Source organism: Miniopterus schreibersii (genome assembly GCF_964146895.1).
Source record: "Miniopterus schreibersii genome assembly, chromosome: 9".
Classification (NCBI taxonomy): domain Eukaryota; kingdom Metazoa; phylum Chordata; class Mammalia; order Chiroptera; family Miniopteridae; genus Miniopterus; species Miniopterus schreibersii.
In genome coordinates this window covers 28,373,885-28,395,850 of record NC_138118.1, presented here as the reverse complement: position 1 = coordinate 28,395,850, position 21,966 = coordinate 28,373,885, and positions in this window count along the sequence as shown.

The window sequence follows — 21,966 nt, the reverse complement described above, 5'->3', positions numbered from 1 at the left end:
GTCAAAGGGGGAGAAAAGAGAGCAAGGGATAGAGAACTTGGTGGAAGAAATAATTATAGAAAACTTCCCTAGGCTGGAGAAGGAGAAAGCCACACAAGTTCAGGAAGCACAGAGGGTTCCAAACAAGAAGGACCCAAAGAGACACACTCTAAGACACATCATAATTAAAATGGAAAATGTCAAGGACAAAGAGAAAATATTAAGGGCTGCAAGAGAGAGACAAGAAGTGACCTACAAGGGAACCCCCATAAAGCTGACAGCTGATTTCTCAACAGAGACTCTTCAGGCCAGAAGGGAGTGGCATGAAGTTCTGCAAGTAATGAAAAGGAAGAACATGAAACCAAGATTGCTTTATCCAGCAAGGCTATCATTTAAATTTGAAGGTGAAATAAAAAGCTTCCCAGACAAAAAAGGCTAAAGGAGTTCAGCACCACCAAAGCAGCATTGAAAGAAATGCTTTAAGAAAAAGAAGGAATAGTGAGAGAAAGGTACATCAGCATAAAAGGGAAAAATGGTATTAAATAAGTTGATATCAATAGTAACCTTAAATGTAAATGGAATAAATGGGCCAATCAAAAGATAAAGGGTAGCTGAATGGATAAGAAAACAGGACCCAAATATATGGTGTCTATAAGAGACCCACCTGAGAGCAAAAGACTCACACTGAGGCTAAAAGTGAAGGGATGGAGTAAAATATTCCATGCAAATGGAAAGAAAAAGAGAGCTGGAGTAGCAATTCCTATTTCTGACAAAATAAAGACCATAATGAGAGACAAAGATGGTCACTACATAACACTAAAGGGATCAATCCAACAGGAGGAAATAACCCATATGAACATTTATGCACCCAATACAGGAGCACCTAAATATATAAAAAATTTCTTGGGGGACTTCAAAGGGGAGATTGACAGCAACACAATCATAGTGAGGGACTTTAACACCCCACTGTCAGCATTGGACAGATCAACAAGACAAAAAATCAACAGGGAAATGCAGACCTTAAATGACTCACTAGACCTAATGGACTTAATGGACATTTATAGAACATTTCACCCCAAAGCAGCAGAATACACATTCTTCTCAAGGGCACATGGAACATTCTCAAAAAATAGACCACATGTTAGGGCACAAGGAAAGTCTCTACAACTATAAGAATATTGAAATTATATCAAGCATCTTCTCGGATCACAATGCCATGAAATTAGAAATCAACCACTATAAAAAACCTCAAAAATATTCAAACACATGGAGGCTAAATAGCATGTTATTAAACAATGAATGGGTTACCAAGGAGATCAAGGAAGAAATCAAACACTTCATGGAAAGCAACAAAAATGAACAGACAACAACCCAAAATCTATGGGACTCGGCCAAAGGAGTCCTGAGAGGAAAGTTCACAGCATTACAGGCCTATCTCAAGAAACAAGAAAGAGATCTAATGAATCATCTAACACAACAACTTAAAGAACTAGAACGAGAACAACAAGAAAAGCCCCAAGGAAGCAGAAGGAAGGAAATAATAAACATCAGAGCAGAGATTAATGACATAGAGACTAAAAAACAATACAAAAAATCAATGAAACCAAGAGCTGGTTCTTTGAAAAGGTAAATAAGATTGATGCACCTTTAGCCAGACTCACTAACAAGCAAAGAGAGAGAACCCAAATAAATAAAATCAGAAATGAAAGAGGCGATATAACAACTGACTCAAGAGAAATACAAAGGATTGTAAGAAAATATTATGAGCAACTGTATGCCAACAAATTGGACAACATAGGGGAAATGGACAAATTCCTAGAAGCATACAACCTTCCAAAGCTGAATCAAGAAGAGGCAGAAAACATAAATAGGCTGATAACAACTAATGAAATTGAAGCAGTAATCAAAAAACTCCCAGCAAACAAAAGTCCTGGACCAGATGGATTTACAGGCGAGTTTTACCAAACATTCAAAGAAAAATTAACACCTATTCTATTCAAACTATTCCAGAAAATTCAAGAGGAGGGAAAAATTCCAAATTCTTTTTATGAGGCCAGCATCACCCTAATCCCAAAACCAGATTAAGATACTACAAAGAAAGAAAATTACAGGCCAATATCCCTGATGAACATAGATGCTAAAATCCTCACTAAAATACTAGCAAAACGGATCCAGCAATACGTTAAAAAGATCATACATCATGGCCAAGTGGGATTTATTCTGGGGATGCAATGCTGGTACAACATCCGCAAATCAATAAATGTGATACATCACATAAACAAAATGAAGGACAAAAGTCATATGATCATATCAATAGATGCAGAAAAAGCATTCGACAAAATTCAGCACCCATTTCTGATAAAAGCTCTCAGCAAAGTAGGAATAGAGGGCTCATACCTCAACAGAATAAAGGCCATATATGACAGGCCTACAGCTAACATCACACTCAATGGGCAAAAACTAAAACCATTTCCATTAAAAATCAGAACAAGACAGGGATGTCCACTTTCACCACTCTTATTCAACATAATACTAGAAGTCCTCGCCATAGCCATAAGACAGGAAGAAAATATAAAATGTATCCAGTTGGAAAGGAGGAAGTAAAACTGTCATTATTTGCAGATGACATGATACTGTACATAGAAAACCCTAGACTCCATCAAAGTACTACTAGATTTGATAAACAAATTTGACAAGGTAGCTGGATACAAAATCAACATCCAGAAATCAATGGCATTCTTATACACCAACAATGAACTTTCAGAGAGAGAAACTAAAAAAGCAATACCATCTACCATTGCAACTAAAAAAATAAGATACCTAGGAATATACTTAACCAAGGATGTAAAAGACCTGTACTCAGAAAACTATGTGACACTGAAAAAAAAATAGAGGAAGACTTAAATAAGTGGAAGAATATATCATGCTCATGGATTGGAAGAATTAATAACATTAAAATGACCATAATACCCAAAGTAATTTATAAATTTAATGCAATTCCTATGAAAATACCAACAGCATATTTCACAGACCTAGAACAAACATTTCAAAAATTTATATGGAACCAAAAAAGACCTCGAATAGCTGCAGCCATCTTGAGAGAAAATAACAGAGTGGGAGGGATCACATTACCAGACTTCAAACTATACTACGAAGCCACTGTAATCAAAACGGCCTGCTCTTGGTACAACAATGGGCATATAGATCAATGGAACAGAAGAGAGACCCCAGAAATAGAACCACACCATTATGGTCAGTTAATATTTGAGAAAGGAGGCAAGAGTATCTAATGGAGTAAGGACAGTCTCTTCAATAACTGGTGCTGGGAAAATTGGACAGATACATGCAAAAGAATAAAACTAGACCACCAACTTTCACTATACACAAAAATAAACTCAAAATGGATAAAAGACTTAAATGTAAGTCACAATATCATAAAAATCCTGGAAGAAAACATAGGCAGTAAAGTCACAGACATCCTACATAGTGGACTTTTCACTGATACATCTCCTAGGGCAAGAGAAACAAAGGAAAAAATAAACATATGGGACTACATCAAACTAAAAACTTTCTGCACAGCAAAAGAAAACAGCCTCAAAGTACAAAGGAACCCCAAGGTCTGGGAAAACATATTTGCCAAGGATGTATCTGATAAGGGGTTAATTTCCAAACTGCACAAAGAACTCATAGCACTCAGCAAGAGGAAGACAAACAACCCAATTAAGAAATGGGCAAAGGACTTGAATAAACACTTCTCCAAAGAGGACATACAGATGTCCAAGAGACACATGAGAAAATGCTCCATGTTGCTAATCATCAGAGAGATGCAAATTAAAACCACAGTGAGGTATCACTTCACACCTGTCAGAATGGCTGCCATCAACAAATCAACAAACGACATGTGCTGGTGAGGGTGTGGAGAAAGGGGAACTCTACTACAGTGCTGGTGGGAATGCAGACTGGTGCAACCACTATGGAAAACAGTATGGAGGTTCCTCAAAAAACTAAAAATGGAGCTGCCATTTCACCCAGTGATTCCACTCCTAGGAGTGTATCCTAAGAATCCTGAAACATTCATCAGAAAGGATATATGTACCCCGATGTTCATAGCAGCACAGTTTACAATAGCTATGATCTGGAAACAGCCCAAGTGCCCATCAGTAGATTAGTGGATAGAAAAGCTGTTGGACATTTACACCATGGAATACTCTTCAGCTGTAAAGAAGAAGAATCTCGTACCCTTTGGGACAGTATGGATGGACCTGGAGAATATTATGCTAAGTGAAATAAGCCAGGCAGGGAAAGACAAATATCACATGATCTCACTTATACGTGGAATCTAACGAACTTAATAAACTGATGAACAGAATAGATTCAATGACATGGAAGCATAGATGAGACTGATGAATATCAGAGGGATGGAGTAGGGCGGGTGGATGGAGGGGGAGAGAGTAACCAAAGAATTTATGTGCATATATACACAACCCAAGGACATGGACAATGGTGAGGAGAGGGACTGGGGAGGGGGAAGGAACTGGGTGGAATGGGTCATTGGGGAGAAAAAGGGACATCTGTAATATTTTAAACAATAATAAAATTTAAAAAAAAAAAAAGAAAAGAAAGGGAGAGATAGAAACATCAATGACAAGAGAGTCATCATTGATTGGCTGCCTTCTGCACACCCCCGACTGGGGATTGAGCCCACAACCCGGGCATATGCTCTGACCAGGAATAGAACATAGAACCTCGATCTCCTGGATCATAGGTCGATGCTCAACCGCTGAGCCATGCCCAGTGGGGCTATACCAGATCTTAAGAAGACCATCTCTTGGCAAATAGAAACTCTATGTTGATTCCTGTTTCTCACCTTTAAAGCAACTCCCTATTTAAGAAACTATCCAGGTTCAAAGGCTGTCAAGAACCTGCATAAAAATATGTATTCTCTTTGATTCAACATTATTTATAAATTACTTTTATAAATTACTTTTATCAATTATTAAAAAGGGTATCATAGCTTTTTATAACAATCTTTTTCTTAGTTGATGAAGTTTCAGGGTTAAAGGTAATTTTCTAATTTATTCACCAAATACTTAATGTATTCCTACTATGTGACAAGCATTGGGGATATGTCAGTGAATATGAAAGACAAATTCTTGCCTGCAAGGAGCTGATATTCTAACCTGCAAGTTATAATGTAAATGTTTAAATGTCAGGATTGTTCATAATTATAAAATATCATGGTAAGTACATTTAATTGTGTATGTTATGCTTTTTATTGTCAAGTTTTACATGCCAAAATTTGCTTCGCTGAGTATGCTATGTGTGAATGTGCATGTGTGTGTGTAAGTTTGCATGAGAGAAATAAGAACAAAAATGTTATGTGCTGTGAAGGCATAAAGAGATAAAGGATTTGATAAAAACTAAAAATGTTTCCTGTGACATATTTTTCATTTTATTAAAATTGAAAAGTAAAACTCAAAAAAAAAAAAAAGAGAGAGAGATAAAGGAAATGGCCCCTTACATGAAAAAGCTTAAATACTGTTTCCCCCCAAAAAAGTATACATAAAATATGATAAAGTATGAAGACAGTGTTGTAATTTCCAAATAAGGGAAAGGAGAAATTTCCTTTCAAGACAAGGGAGAAATTGAGAATAACAACAACAAAAGACAAATATATTTGTCCATTCCTCTCCATCTTGAGATCTACTTTCTCTTAGGACTCCAAACTTCCTTTGGTAGTAGAAAGAAACATATCACTTTGATTTTCCCCAGGTAGATATTCAAAATCCAGGCATTCTAGTTCTACTCTTTCATGAACACCCCAAAAAGACAGCATAGAAAAATGAGTTTACAGAGAAGGAGCTTGGAAGTTAAGTATCTCAGCAGTTAAGTTTTGGATTTTATGTGCTATGCTGGCAGATGAGAGGGAATCTATTCTGATACACTGTTTTCATTGTTATCACAATAAGCATGCACTCTTTTCCAAGGAACCCAATGAGGTGTTAAGTGCTAGGAGGTTAGGTATCTTATGCACTAAATAGGCTAGTTAGATAAATATAGAATACTCAGTTTTCAGAGCATGTATATGTAAAAAAAAAATTTAATAAAATAAGTCAGCATGAGAATTGGTAACCTCCAAAAATATTAAATAGAGTGAAACCACAAGGTCATAAAAATAAACCCATCTGAATCTTCTGCCAGTTTTTCAAAGGTGAGTGGACAAATGTTAGGAAACTTGGAACAGCAATGAATTAGTTACACATGGGATAAATATAACAGTTTCTGTAGATGATCATGCCATGCCTCTTTACTCTTTGAATCTCATCATGTCAGGCATGATTGATTGCTTTGGTCTCTAAATGGAAGCCAGAATCCTGGGAATTGTGCTTACAGTGCAAATGAATTTCCCTCTCTTAATCAGCACTTCTGTCACTCTCCACATATACACATGCACAAAAAGTTTTTTTACATCTTTTTAGAGACTAAGTTGAGTAAATAAAAAACAAAGTGCCACTTAAAAAAATTTTAAAACAACACCTAAAATAGGGAGTTGTATAGAGAAAGAAAAATTGTATATTTTAATGATTTTTGAGAGTACATGAACTTTACATTAATGTTTACAAAAGAGTATATGGAAAATACAATGAGAATAAGTAACCAGTCAACAGTTCTAACATCAGTACAAACAATGAACTTTCTACATCAGAATTGTTCCCAAGGTATATAGAGTGCTCATGGAAGCAAAAAACACTCATGATAGAAGTTGTTTTCCTGATATTCATATATGTGTTGATTCAAGTAAATTTAAAAAATCATATTTCAATGCTTTGTAAATAATGTTTTAATTGTCACACAATTTGAGTTATAATAGAACACTGCTTACTTCTCTACAGCCTCAGCAGTAAAAGTGACTTTCAGAGGGCAACAATTTTTCTAACTCTAAACAGCCATATGACATTTAAAGCCAGGCCCAGGGTTACGGAAGAAGCTCTTGGGAAAATCACCTAAAGAGGGCTTAAGAACCAGGCACAGCCTGGTATTTAAGGCTGGAAGACAGTTTGTGTTAAAGCAGCAAAGTTGAGCCTGTGATTTATTTACTGTTTTATTTCATTATTTAATCTATTTATTCACTTATTTTGGTTAGGCATTGGGTTTTCTGCCAGACAGGGGTGTCCTCCTTCAAGAAATTCTGCTCTTGACCACTAAGGGAAAATAAGGGGATGTCAGGAAAGGTAGGGGAGTCTGTTTAATTTTTCTAATATAATGCTAATATGATATAGCTGCAAAGGTGATGTATCTCCTCAGAACTCTGATTACAAAGGAAAATTATCCTTGATATGCTATCCCATTATTCAGTTTTAGAAATACAAATGTGAGCCTCTAGGCAAGATCAGGGCACTCACCTAACACACATATTCTCCAACACAGACACATAGAAAATAACAAATGGAAGGAAGGGGGGAAGGAGAAACTTATTCTTCCATGTTGTTTTTGACTATCATCAATTTTGTTATATGATTCCTTTTTTCCCTCCAAGGTGTGTTAGTGAAACCTTGAAAGCTCTATGTGTCAAACATCTGTCAGGCAATGTGGTCCTAATTGTAGAACCATTATTTAAATAAAACTCCAATCACTAATGTGAACAGCAGGTTATCTATCAATGACCTAGATATTTGAACGAGTACCATATTATGAGTTATTACTTACCATATAAAGAAAATTATTCTTTATTATTACTATATAAAGAAAATTAAAAATTCATAGAGTAATTATTCTGTCATTTGAATTCTTATTATAAGATACATATGATAGATATTTGTATCTATACATGTGCTCTTATTTTATTTCTATCTTAATGGTTTTATAGTAATCAATGTGATCTTTCTCCTTCAAACTCTATACCCACCTTAATGAGAAATGCACTATTTTGATTTATGACTAATATTTTTCTAATAAATTGGATGGAATTTTAAGTGGAATCCCATATTCTGACTCTGTAGTTGACTACACTTAAGGATTTTGATTCATTCTATTTCTATTTACCTTATTTTGACATAGATAATAGTCCATTTTTATGTTGGCTATCCTCAGGAAACCAGAAGGTAAAAATAGTTAATCATGGGATGTTGTAGTTGAAGTTTCAAATTGAGAGCAAAAGTTATGCAAATAGAATATCTGTCCTATTTCCCTGGATATAATCAAGAGTAACAATTTAAAAATATTTTCCTATTTCCCTTAATATAATTGAGGAACAATTTTACATGACTGTTTAAACAGATTTAAGAAATAAATTTAAAAGGCTATATCTTTAATTTTTCAGCAGTTGTTATATTTTAGCAGCTTTTTAAATTGACTCTATTTCCTTCTTTTGAATTTGTTTCTCATTTTTGCATTTTCTTTTGTAGCACATTAAGGGATACAAAGTGCAATTAATATGTATTTCAAACTAAAAAAAAGCTTAATCATGCTTATGCTGAGCTTAATTTGACATTTTTATCTGAGTAAATCTGAATATGTGTGAGCTGCTAGTGTGTGGAATGCAAGATTTAGTCTAGTAAACAACCTGCAGTGTGATACTTTGACATTTACTAATAATTAAAATCACTGTTTAAAACCATCTTAGTTTATCTGGAATTATATTAATTCAGAGCATTGAAATACTATCTCAGTTTGGTTTTTATATTTATTCTAGTTCAAACAAGGAAGTGTGAGATAACAAGTAATTAAGAGGAATTGTACCTTTTGTTCTTTCAAAATATTGAGGAAATATAGTTCTGTATTAAGAAATATTTTAATATAAAACTACTGGATAATTAGGAGAGATATGTAGTAGAAAATATGTTTTAGTTCTTGCTTTCTTTTTATCACATTAGGTCTATTTTTTTTCTTTTTCATTTTCAATATTAACCTTTTTATAGAAAAATTAACTTACCAAGAATTTATGAATTAATAAGTCTATTATAATGATGAATGATAATTACCATTTAAATCCTGACTCATTCATCAGCTTGTACACTGCATGTCATGTGACAAGTATGATTACTTGTCTGGTGAGTATTTTTCAACTGGTTGTTATACTTCCAGATCTTCATACCACATTTTTAAAAGTATGATAAAATGCAGTTAAGTGGTTTGATGAAGAAGTTACAGATTGTGTTATTAATAACAGAAGTGACTTCATTGTTTTTAGAAGATTGTTCTTAAGTTCAAGTGACAAATGTAGAGTACCCAATTGGGTCACATAAAAAGTTTATATACAGTTTCAAGGGTTTCTGGATTGATAGTATTATAGTAGCTAAACTAGTCACCAGTCAATGTCAAAGTAGAAACTTTTAGCTTTCAATAGGTTAGAAACCTTGAGGTATGAACATTAGTCTTTGTGGTGTTCCCCACAGAGAGGGACCTACTCTCCAAAACTATGTGCATGCTTGCTGACAGTTTAAATAGACACAATGGGACTAGAGGGATCTAAGGGAACAGATGTGGGCTGCTTGAAGTTTTCATTATGAGAATCAAAGCAGCAGGGACTTTTCCATGTTTACTGTTTGTATATGATTTTCACTTACTGGGCAGTAGTCAAGTATTTTGAAATTATGAAAGTGTGTTAAAAAGTAAATCCCCTCCCCAGACAATGCATGGACATTTAAAATATGTGAATACATGCTAGCTGTTCCACTTCATGTTCAAATTAAACTTTTTGTGAGAATAGCACTGAAAGTGGAAAGAAGATATGATTTGATTCTTGCATTGACTTTGCCTCTTCCTCAAACTCCCCTATAACAAGAGTGGATATCTAGTTACATTAGCATTGTTTGCTAACCAAATGAGGATATATTAAACTGAAGTCTGTAATTTCTGTACTAAAGATAAAAACTCTCTTAAAATACACATTTGTACAAGCCCAGCAATCATGCTAGACATTGAGACTCTTCCCATCACTGTCTTCACTTTAAATGCCTTCTTCGTAGATTATTTGTAATCTATTTCATGATATAAAAGTCTCTGTAATCAGGATGAATTGAATTTTTGTACATACTCTCCCATTTCAAAGCCGTTGAACCATAAATTTTAAGGGGAAAAAACTGAATAAACACCAAATGCAATGGTTCTCAAATTTTACTGCGCACTGGAATCACCTAAGGAGTTCATGAAAGCATGAATTGCTAGACCCACCTCCTAGAGTTCCTGAGACCATAGGTCTGGGAGAGGCCTTGATAATTTGCATTTTTAGTAAATCTCCAGGTTTATTAGTTTCTTATTGTACTATAATAAATTACCACAAACATAATGGCTTAAAACAACATGAATTTGTTATCTTACAGTTTTGGAGGTCAAAAGTCTGAAATTGGGTCTTAAAAGGCTAAAGTCAAAGTGTTGGCAGAGTTGCTTCAGGGGGATTCTTTCATTACCTTTTCCAACTCCTAGAATCAACCGATATTCCTTGGTTGATGGCCCCTTTCTTCATCGCAAAGCCAGCAATACTTCTAGAAGTGGCCTCTTCTCTCCTCTCTGACTTCTGCTTCAATCCTTACATCTTTTCTGAGTGAAACTCTACCACCTCTCCTTAAAAGGACCCTTGTAGTTACATTGGGCCCACCTGGATAATCTAGGCTACTGTTCTCATTTCAACATTTTTAACTCAATTGCACCTACAAAGTCCTTTTTGCAATGTAAAACAACATCTGCAAATTCTGGAGATTAGGACCTCTTGGGGGGGGGGGGATGCAGCATTAATCAGTTTATCATACTAGACAGTACTAATACTGCCACACTTTGTGGATAACTGAATTAAAAGATAAAAAAAACTAATCAGCAATATCTGTTGTATCTGTTTTATTGCAAAATAGTTGGAGAATGACCAAATCAATTTTGGCTAAATTTTACAATTCATTGATGTTTCTACTGAATTAGTGTAAGTCATGGTTCTTAAAATTTGAATGCTCATTGAAACGAACTGGAAAGTATAAAAAAGAAACAAATACACAACTTTATCTACAAAGCCCAGCTTAGTTAACTTAGAATCATTGGGGATATGATTCAGTCATCAGTATTTTTTAAAGCTCCATAATTAATTCTATTGTGCGGTCAAGTTTGATATCTCCTGGCATATATAGGGTGTCCCCCAAAAATGTGTATACATTTTAACAGTTGATAACTCATTTAATTTTCACTCCTTTTCAGATTTGAAATAATGGTGAAGCCAGACGAAGCTTTGAAAAAAATAAAATTTATACTAAAGTGCCACTAGACTTTTTTTTAATGGGGATACATAAAAGATAAGGTTTATGGTACAAAACTGGCAACAGTCAAGGAATTGAGGGCACACAAGCACTGAATGAAATGATTCTTGATGTTTACAATTCCATTGCTTCATGTTATCAGCAGTGCCTAGACCAGAATGGTCATCAGTTTGAAAATGGGTGTTGACAAAAAAAATTATTCATTTATTTGATTCTTTTAAATTTTGAAAATAAACTATATGTTAATAAACACTGACTTTATAATCATTCCAAGTGTGTATACATTTTGGGAGGGCACCCTACATACATGTTGAGCAGAAACTTCAGAGGACCCAGGCATAGGGTTCCTAAAATAAGTTATAATTGTGGAATGTATGTAAAATTAAATAATTCAAGAAGCAAAGTTCTTCATCCTCATACTTTATCTTGCTACATTTAGCCTCTGTTTAGCCTACGGGACCTATGTGGTAAGCAAAGCAGCTGGTATTATTTTTAGTCTCCTCTTTTAAAGATGAGAAAAATGAAGTTAAGGAAGATGCCATTGCAGAGTTAATAAATCACTTAATTTAAATTTCATCTCAAGTACTTTGCTTCCAATGTCTTTCTATTACAATACTATTCTGCTATAAAAAAAAACTCAAAACATTATTTTCGGTGCCAAATCAAATAACATCAGGTGCATAAATGAATTGAATGCGACAGGTATAAGACAATAGAGAGTGAGGGGAAGAAAGGAGAGGCAGAGAATACATGCTCTACCTAAAGACAGACAAGCTTGTGTTATTTTTAAAACAACTAGGCCAAACAAAACACATATTCAAGCCAGATTCAGTCCACCTGCTGCCAGTTTGCTACTTCTGAAATACAGTAAGTTTTCCATTTAAATGGCAGTTTCCCAGCTCTTTACTCTTCAGAGCTTATTAATGTGTACCTCATATAACTTTAAGCCTTTAGGGTTATAATTGGCAATAGTTGCCTCCTTAAATTTGCTCCAGCTTTTCTCTTCCTAAATTCACAGATTTGGTACACATGAACATAGCATTATCAGCACTGTTTCAGCTCCCCAACAGCAGCTAGTCATGGCAATGCCACCACAAAGCCTGGATTTCCAGAACTGAATTCATTTTAAAAACTAGAATTTTTTAGAGTATTTTGTTTGCCAGTCCTCAAACTAGGATCAGATTTAATATGTTGCTTCTTTCCACTATACATATTTACTCAATAAAGTTTGTGTGCCTGGTTAGAATCATTTTTCCATACATAGAATAGCAACAGTGGGCTCTTTAGTACCAACTAAATGAAGCTTGAAAAGCTGTTTTACGAACGTTAAGTGTTACAAAGGTAGAACTCAAAAACAGGCCTGAATTTTCTTATGTGGATGTTGAAATCAGTCTCAGTTGTTTGTAGCTACAATACGCATTAGAACAGTAGGATAGCAGAGTTTACTACATCTGCCTGCAGATTTAGCTAAATACCCAGGGGGAAAACAACAACTAAAAAACAGAAATTTCAGCCCCCATAATGTTTCTTTAACCATTCATAGATTTATTTTTATATATTTTTCAGAAATGTATTGTATGCTTATAAGGTGCTCAGTATAGGTTTAACAAAGAAGCAAGAAAGTAAACATTTCAAGTCAATTCAGTAGAAACCACTAGCAAGAATTTTTATGTGTAGTAGCAGGATCTTTATATGTAATAGCATAAAAATCCTGTCCTCACATTCACCACAGAGGCCGGATGTCTGTTGCATTCTAGTTATGGGCAATAAATCAAAGTGTACAGTTTTAATAGCAAGCGAAAGTTGTGTTTAGACTCAAGAAGTGTGTAAAAGGAAGGATTTAGAGGTCTTGTGTTGCCAAGGTAATTGTGTGATCCATAACGCCTTTTGGAGATTACTCTTGCCTTCTGTGAATACATCATGCACATCTCCCCCAGATCAATCTTCCAGCTACACCTTCATTATGCCATTCCCCCACATCATTTGATCTCTGTTTTAGTGCTGAGGCCATCTCTGTAATCTGTATGAACTGTACTTATGTAAACTTTACCTTATTATATCTCAACATGCTCTATTGACTTTAAACCATGTATGTGCCTGTCAGTTTCTTATTCCATAAATGAGTTAGGCTCCATCCTTTCTCTTTATTTTGACTCTTATGAACCCCCCGGGTTTGAATCCTATACCCTCACTACCTCCAAACTTTACGTACCCGACATATTTCATGAAGATATTGATCTAACTTATTTCTGAAGTCTAAAACACTAAAATCTGCAATTCAGAACTTACTTGAAACTTACTTTATTTTTATATTAGTTAGTCCCCAACTCCTGAAAATTGTATCCAGCTACCTTGCCAAATTTGTTTATCAAATCTAGTAGTACTTTGATGGAGCTTTTAGGGTTTTCGATCAACAGTATCATGTCATCTGCAAATAATGACAGTTTTACTTCCTCCTTTCCAATTTGGATACATTTTACATTTTCTTCCTGTCTGATGGCTGTGGCGAGGACTTCCAGTACTATGTTGAATAAGAGTGGTGAAAGTGGACATCCCTGTCTTGTTCCTGTTTTTAAGGGAAATGGTTTTAGTTTTTGCCCATTGAGTGTGATGTTGGCTGTAGGCCTGTCATATATGGCCTTTATTCTGTTGAGGTATGAGCCCTCTATTCCTACTTTGCTGAGAGCTTTTATCAGAAATGGGTGCTGAATTTTGTCAAATGCTTTTTCTGCATCTATTGATATGATCATATGATTTTTTCCTTCATTTTGTTTATGTGATGTATCACATTTATTGATTTGTGGATGTTGTACCTGCCTTGCATCCCTGGAATAAATCCCACTTGGTCCTGATGTATGATATTTTTAATGTATTGCTGGATCCAGATTGCTAGTATTTTAGTGAGGATTTTAACATCTATGTTCATCAGGGATATTGGCCTGTAATTTTCTTTCTTTGTGTCCTTCAGGTATCACCTCTTTATAACATGCCTCCTGGTGTTAGAAAAAGCACTGTAAATGGAAGAGGAAGTCTCCTCACTTAATTTGATACATCAGGTCATCATCAAAATATGTATTTTCTAATCCTCTTATATAGAAGGTGACAAAAGATAAGAATGCAATTAGAAAACAATAAAGGATGAAAATATATACAATAAAATGCAAAATAAATAAAGCTTAGTGTGACTATTAAGATGTCTTGATACTCACTGCAGTCATAAAGTGTTGTTGTTTTTCTTTTGAAGGACAGAAGAAACTTGACATCTACAGTGAAGCTATCTTACTGGTACATCTAGGAAATTATTTAAATGAAAGAATGATGAAAACAGTAAGTAATTTCTTCAAAACTTCCTAGAACCCCTTGCCTTTACCTATGGACAATGTCATACGCAGAGTACTTTGCTACCATTTTCATCATATTTCTCTTTTTAAATTATTCTCTAGATTTCTTTTTAATTTAGGACTAGGTTTGTCTATAAAGTCAAGTAATTGAATACAACAATGGTCAAAACAAGATAGAATTTTATTTTGTTATATTTTTTGTATTAAGTCAAGAGGTAGGTAATCCAGAGTAGATAAGTCAGTCTCATAAAATACCCAGGGACGCAGAATCTAGCTGCTTTTTTTTTTTTCTATCTTTTTCAGCTATGACTTCTGCTTTCTGGTTCTCAATGTGGTTGTTTCAGTCTCAGCCTTCCAAATCATGCTGCATTCCACACAGAAGAGAAGAGGAAGGCAGCTGTAAAAGAGCATGACTCTCCCTGTGAGAAAAATTCCAGAAACTCAGAAACAATATTTTCAATGACTTCTAATGGGCAAAATGTATGCATGTCTAACTATAAGAGGGGGCTGGGCTATTTAGTCTTTTAGCTCTGGCCCAGCTTAATATCAGGCATTACAATTATCAAGGAGGAAAGGGAGAAGAGATATTGAGGGACAACTTACACTCTCTAACATTCTAGGCTTTTAGTGCGCCAGAGAGTATATTATGTGATAAGAACAATGTATTTATGTAGAGTTTATAATTGTGAGAAAAAGTTCAGGCAATTGTGTACATTATGCTTCAGTCTCTGAGGGCAGGGTATGCAAGATTTATAAGAGATGGGTAAGCAGTTGTGCTGATTTTATCTAAAATTATGAGATTTAATCAGTATCTATCTATACAAGTTCAGATAAACTAAAACTGTAATAACTATAATAAAAAGTGGATTAAAACACATCAGCCCCCTTAATTTTCTACAAGTTATAATGTCTTGGAATAGTTTTCCCACCAATGCTTTGGATGAGGAGAATCTTGAAAAATAATTAAAAATTAGATGAAATTCAGATTTAAAGTGCATCTCACGTGAAAACAAAATAATTCTAGTTTTATACTATGCTTAAAAGGAAATAAATGTTACTAATAAAAATGTATCTTTTTGTTTATTTTTGTGAAGTTTCTTGTACATCAAACAAGCTATTCTGAGTATCCTGAATAACTGAATATAGATTAATAAAATGGTATAAGTTTAGTTGCTTAAAAGTACAGAGGCTTAAAAAAAGAGATAAAACTGAGCAAAATAGATTTGAGATTTATGTAAAACCAAAATGTTTTTAATGTTCCCTGGGTTGCTTTGCTTTATCTAGTCGCTCATGCTTATACTCATATCAAACGTTTATGGAGCACCTTTGATTAGCCAGGCTCTTTTCTAGGAACTGGGGACTGTAGCTTAAGAAGACATGGCATTTATAATCTGGCAGGAGGACATAACCTAAATAAGTAATTAACTGCTGTTGTAATTAATTGCAGAAGATATATGTAAGCTGCAAAGAGAGAATATGAAAATATATAACAATGTAAAAATTTTAGGAAAGAAAAAAAACACTGATTAGGAACAGCATGAAGTTGATTAAATGAGTATACTGTATTTATAATCATGGCAGACTTTTTGTTTACACTGAAGAAACTATATAAAAAGTGAAAATAATAAAGTAATGACATTTGCAATAGTGAAAAACTTACAGCTGGCTTTCCCCAATCAGTTACATCAATTAAGATTTATTATGTCTATACTTACAAGAGATTTAGACAGAAGAGAGACCAATCAGAGGAATAATCTTCTAAAACATATCCTCCTCCTTGATCAATAATTCCAAAACAACCTATTTGTTTAAACTTGCAGCATAGTCAAAAGCATATTTTTTTTCTCTTTGTATGACTTGATATAAGTTTCTACATAAGTCTCCAAACAATATTTCACTTTGGTAGTCAGTGCAATAAGGAGGAATCCCTTCTTTGACAAATAGTTTATCAGGCATCAATCAAATGTATTCATAAGTGGAATAAAATAGTGATGGTCTTTAAAGAGAGAGAATGTAGGTAAAGAAGGGCTCTATAATATTTCATGGATTGCTAAGTTACCAGAGACAAAGGCTACCCTGTGTCTTTTGAGTGGACCATTTATTCTGTTTACATTTAAGGTTACTATTGATATATACTTATTTAATGCCATTTTCCCCCTTTATGCTGATGTACCTTCCTCTCACTATTCCTTCTTTTTCTTAAAGTAGTCTTTGTAGCATTTCTTGCACTGCTGGTTTGGTGGTACTGAACTTCTTTAGTCTTTTTTTGTCTAGGAAGCTCTTTATTTCACCTTCAATTTTAAATGATAGTCTTGCTGGATAAAGCAATCTTGGTTGCATGTTCTTGCTTTTCATTACTTGGAGAACATGCGACTCCCTTCTGGCGTGAATAATTTCTGTTGAGAAGTCAGCTGTCAGCCTTATGGGGGTTCCCTTGTAGGTCACTGCTTGTCTCTCTCTTGCAGCCCTTAATATTTTCTCTTTGTTCTTGACATTTGTATTTTAATTATGATGTTTCTTTGAGTGGGTCTCTCTGTGTCCCTCTTGTTTGGAACCTTCTGTGCTTCCTGAACTTGTGTGGCTTTCTCCTTCACCAGGCTAGGGAAGTTTTCGGTTATTATTTCCTCCACCAAGTTCTCTATCCCTTGCTCTCTTTCCTCCCCATCTGGCACTCCTATAATGCGAATGTTGTTTCACTTCATGTTATCCCAAAGCTCCCTTAGGCTGTCCTCATATATTTGTTTTTTTGTTTTTTTTTGCTGTTCTGATTGTGTGATTTTTTTCTACCTTGTCTTCTAAGTCAATTATTCTAATCTCTGCTTCATTGAGTCTGCTTTTAATTCCTTCCTGTGCATTTCTTGATATCAGATACAGCATTCTTCATCTCTGTCTGAGTTTTGTTTATGGTATATATCTCTTTTTTCATGTTTTCACTAAGGTTTTTGATCTTATCTTTTAGTGTCTTCTTAAGTTCCTTGAACATCTTCATAATCAATACTGTGAACTCTGTTTCTAATAACTTGCTTAACTCCATCTCATCAAAGTCTTTTTCTGGTGATTTTTCCTTTTCTTTAATTTGGGGGTTGTTTCTTTGTCCCCCCATTTTGGTAGATTTAGTGTTTGTGTATATATATATATATATATATATATGATATATTTGCTGTCTCCCAGTCTTTTGTGATGGGATTTTTCTTGTGGGTCCAGTGGAGCCCAGAGGTGCATTTTTCTTATATATCTGAGCTCTTTGCTCTAGGCATGTCCCACTTGTGTGTGTCCCTTTTGTAGTTTCTTTATGTTCTCCTTGTTCTTGTGTAGTGGTTGGGTCTAGATTGTCATTGATCAGTCCTTGGGAGGACCCTCCTCTCAGGTTCGCTAACTGTGTCTCAGCCCCAACCTCTGTGTGTAACTTGTTGTATGGGTACTGGCAAGGCAGGACAATACATAATTAAACTTCCAGGAAACAAGAGGTATCTTATAAAATATCTTGACAGTCACAATGAAAACAACCCATGTGAAAACAGAACTGGGAGAGTGAAGGGAGAACACACACACATAATACTTAAACAAAGAAAGAGAGAAAGAAAAGTAATGCTTAGAGAGAGAGATGTATATTGCTATTAATACTGGTGAAAATTTAGGAAATAATAATAAAGTAAAATGTAAAAAATAGAGAAGCTACTGGATGATAACAGAAGCAGAGAAAAGATTCTGAAAGACGGGCCAGCAAAAAAATTAAGGGAGGGAATAGGAATAGGATAATAGTTGAAAAAGAGATAACAAAAATTGATAATGAGAATAAGAGAAACTAATAATCGAACAAAAAGACAGGAAGACAGAGGGAGGATAACAAAAGAATGAAAGGAAAGTAGAAAAAAAAAGAAAAAGAAATAAAAGTTATGCCAATGGATCAAGAGGAGAGAGAGAGAGATAGCCCAGGAAGAGAGGGAGTCTGGTAAGAGATTTTGTGGAAACTATAGAGGAAAGCAGTAAATGTGGTTATAATGATAAAGTCCCAGTCGTTAAGCAGGGAATATCAAGAAAGTATTGATAGTAGAAGCAAGGATAAAACAAAACAAAGCAAATAACCAAATGAAAACTAAAAACAAGCTAATCAAGACAAAATTCTTTTATAAAAAAAGAGAAAAAAATTAGTTAAAAAATGTTTTTTAAAAAAATTATTATAAAATTAAAAAAACAAAACAAAAAACAAATTTTCTCCCCTTTCTCTTCTTCCTAAGGAAAAAAGAGAAAGAATAAACAAACACCCAAACAAAAACAAACAAAAAAAATAAAAAACAAACCAAACCAAAACAAAACAAAAAAACAGAAGGAAAAAAGATAGTCAATCAGGTGAGTTTCTTCTGGGCAACTTATGTTGTCTGAGGGTCACTGTTTTGTATGCTGATTTCAGTTCTCCTGGGAGGTACTTGTGTATTGCCCCAATGTGAGGAGCCATCTAGGTTTGGGTCTGGTGTCTGCCGGAGCCTGCTGGCAGAGTCGAACAGTCCTGAGGAAGGGGTGAGGATAAAGAAAAGACAGACACAAAAAAGATGGGATTGGGAGGGCTGCAGCTCATGACTGCTGCCAGCTGCCAGCCCTGAGTTTATTTTCCCAGCTCAGTATATACAGGCACTGTTGATTTTGCTGAATAGCACCCCTCCCCACCTTCCTTCAAGGCAGTATGAATGCTCTTTCAGAGTAAACACTCTGCCACTTGCATGAGCTCAGACCTTGGTAACTATCTTTATCTCAGCTTCTAATGGGAACTTTTGGGGAGGATTGAGTCCTTGGCTTGGTATGTGGCTTGACTGTCCCTTAGCCCTTCAGGCCAGGGCCAGCTTCCTAATAAGCCTTTCTAGAATTTATGGCCGCAAGCTAAATTAGTACTGCTTTGGTGCCTCAAGGTCTGGGTCAGGGAGCAGGAGAGCACATCTGCAGCTCACCCAGGCACCATGCCTGGGGCCACAGCAGCTCACCCACATCTCAAGGGAGCAGGGGAGCATATCTGCAGCTCATCCAGGCAGCTCCTCCATGCCTGGGGCCACAGCGGCTCCCCCCAGGTGTCCTTAGGTAGATGGTTGATCTGAGGCTCTTTGTGTACCACCTCCTCTTGCCAACTATTTTGTAACCTTATAGTTGCCTGGTATTACTCCAGAGTCCTCTATAGAGTCTTTAGGTTGCAGGGTGGTTAGTGTAGCTCAGGGTATCACTCCCCTTAGAAGTGTCGCTGTCAAGCATTCACTCTGTGGGAGTTAGTCTCTGCTCCACCTACCCTGTCCTCTGATTCTAGTTCCCCATCATCTGTCCTACGGTAGCTTCAGATTGATTTGTGCCTGTTGCCTTTTCTGTATGGGCCATTTCAGCAGCCTGGGCTCAGTGGGCAGTGAGTCCTTTGCCTGCCCAGCCCCCAGCAGGGGTTTTCAGCTCTTCCTACAGTTCCCAAACAATAGTCCCTGAAAGTCTTATTCTTATGATGTCCTCCCATGTGCTATTCTCCCTTCCCCCTCAGGACTGTGCCCTGCGGGTGTGTCTGAGGCTTCAGTGAGCTGGACCCACCTCTTTCCTGTTAGATACAGTGCTCCTGGCTGCAGGAGAGGCAGGCAGGCTCTGCCCCTCCCTGCTCAGCTCTGGTTGGCTGGTCACACCTGGCCCGCTCCTCAGACAGTCTGCTGTGCAGATCCCAATCCTACCCGCTGCTGGTCTGTCTGTGCAGTGCACACCAGGAAGGTGGGAGCCAGTTCCAGGGTCAAACTCACAAACACACAAAGCAACACAGAGGCAGAAAGTCTGCCCTGCAAGGTCCTGCTGCCCGTGCATCAAGGCCCCCAGTGGGAGGGGACCCAAAGTCAGCTCCATGCAGCTCCCCGCACCGCTGGTCTCAGCAAAGCTGGGGTGACTTCACGCTCCACCATGGCGCCCTTGAGGGTTGATCACAGATCCCAGCCTCTCTGCACTTGGAGCTCAGGGCAGGGAGGGCACCTCCCCTCCCCCGCACCATGCAGATTCAGTGCTTTCTGTGGCTCAACACAATGCCCCACAGGGAGGCAGAGGGTGCCCTTGTGTGGCTTCTCAATGCAGTCCTCTGGTCCCTTACCACTTGGGTGCCACACTCTTTGGGACAGTCTTCCCTATGGTCGGCACCCTGAGCATTAGACCCTGGTTGCAGCCACTAGAAGCTTTGTTTCACTAGGAAGGCGCCATCCGCCATTAGAGGATTTGTTTCCTAGAAAGACACTGATCTCTCCAGGACTCACTGCTTCCCTGGGTCTCTCTGCCCTGTGTGCAGGGCGCTCCTTCCCCTCATTGCTCCAGGTGTGAGATCCCCGCTTTTGGAGGCTGGCCTGTACTCCCGAGGGGAGGGAGCTTTGTAGCCTCCAAGCCTCTGGGTTTGGAGCCTGGCACAGGCTTCAGGAGGGAATCCCCCTTTCTACACCCCCCCTCTCTTACCAGACTTCTTGATGTTTCTGCAGTGCTCCCCACTCACACTCCATCCACTCAGGTTTGTTTCTCTGGTTTTTCCAAGCTGGATACATAGGATTTTAGGAGTAAATCAAGTCCATGGCTGGGAGCAGGGGTGCTCTGCTGCTTCTCACAGGGCCGCCATCTTCCGCTCTCAGAAAACTGCTCTTTAAAAGAAGGAAATGTTGATGGTTACTGGATGAGCATTCTTTACTACCTGGGGAGAAGTCAGTATTGATTTAAGACCTGGAATCACACAGAGGAAGGCTTAGAAAACATTATGTATCTTTAGGCTAAAAAAAAGTGACCAGCAGATGTTTGCAAAGGAAAGTTGCTAATAATAACTCTTATGCTTTCCCTTTTGTTGTATCATACCTACCACAGGTTTAGCAGCTCATAAACTGAAGCCAATTTTCAGAATGATTATTTAATTTTTGAAAAGGAACCATAAACTAAGGGATGTCAGGGGAGGGGGGATACTGAGATGTTAACCCTGGCAGCATACAGCAATTCTAGGCCCAAAAGCTTAATGGGGCAGAGCTGAATAGGACATAACAAAATGATTATCCTAACAAAATACAGTTCATGTCCTCTGATGGATGAGGAATGTTTCTTCCTCATTCGTGTCTGAACATGGGAGAACATAAAGTGCCAGTTAAACTGAGTAATGTTGCATAACTAAATTACAGGGATTTTGTTCTGTTCTCCAATAGAGTATAAAAATCTTCAAACCTGATAGTTTTGTTTTAATCAAGGGTTTGAATAAGCAGTTCCTCATATTTCTATAATATCTAAGTTAATAGAAATGTTTTCTTTAGAAACCTCACTCCTATAAAACTACATTAATAAAAGATATATAAAGAAAATAGGCTATATTTGGCTTTTTGAGGTTTGTTTTTAATTTTATGAGATAGCTTTTGAAGAAATGTGTAAAGGAATTCATTTTC